The 693-nt window shown below is 32.9% G+C and overlaps 1 protein-coding gene across 1 annotated transcript in view; it reads right to left on the bottom strand.

Annotated features, from left to right (window-relative positions):
* Positions 1 to 276, bottom strand: part of LOC140945707 (uncharacterized) — a 7,793-nt gene extending 7,517 nt beyond the window's left edge. Inside the window, exon 1 of the mRNA XM_073394745.1 lies at positions 1 to 276. This exon is cut by the window's left edge and continues 296 nt beyond it. The gene's annotated coding sequence lies outside the window, so the exon portion shown is untranslated.
* Positions 277 to 693: the final 417 nt, after the last annotated feature.

Here is a 693-nt window from a genome sequence, read left to right as displayed (position 1 = left end):
TTCTAGATTGACCAATTGTATAACGCGTTGAAAAATGTCTTTGTTTAGAAGAGTTCAGGATTTTAAGCTAAAATAAGAAAACAACGCTTGTTAGTTAGTTTATGCGTAACTTCTGAACTAAGACTAAGTTTACTAATAATCACAGTTTTAGTTGGTATTCAGTTTCCAAATCAAAGAAAATCCCCCCTCTTTGGACACGCTGAATTACATACTGAACTGCAGATCGCAATCACAATATTTATTACTTAATTGCGACAAACGTGATCGCATTATAGAAAAGTATGCAACCCGCTTATTATAGTTTCCTAACGGATATTTCATTTTGACTTAGACACGACTCGAATTTTGCTTGAAGAAGAGTAAGCAGCTAAAGAAATAAGTTAACTGAATCTCGGTTAACTGATAAGAGAAAAAAATTGGAAATGAAGCCGAAATTTTAAAACAACTGTAATTTTTTTCAGCAGCGACAGGGCTGAACTATAAAACTTCAAATATTTATTAATAAGTTCTCGATGCAAAACGAAGAGGCTACAATAAATTGATGTCTAGGCCTGGTTCTGGAACAACTGATTAGTTTAAGAACACACAAAAAATCGCCTTGATTTGCAAATTCAAAATATTTTTTTAACCAAATTAAGTGAGGAATTAACGTGACAAGGTTGGATCGAGAGACAACTTACCATAAAGCCTTTA

Source organism: Porites lutea, chromosome 8 (genome assembly GCF_958299795.1).
Source record: "Porites lutea chromosome 8, jaPorLute2.1, whole genome shotgun sequence".
Classification (NCBI taxonomy): Eukaryota; Metazoa; Cnidaria; class Anthozoa; order Scleractinia; family Poritidae; genus Porites; species Porites lutea.
Note: the sequence above shows the minus strand (reverse complement) of the source record. Positions and strands in the feature narration are given on the sequence as shown.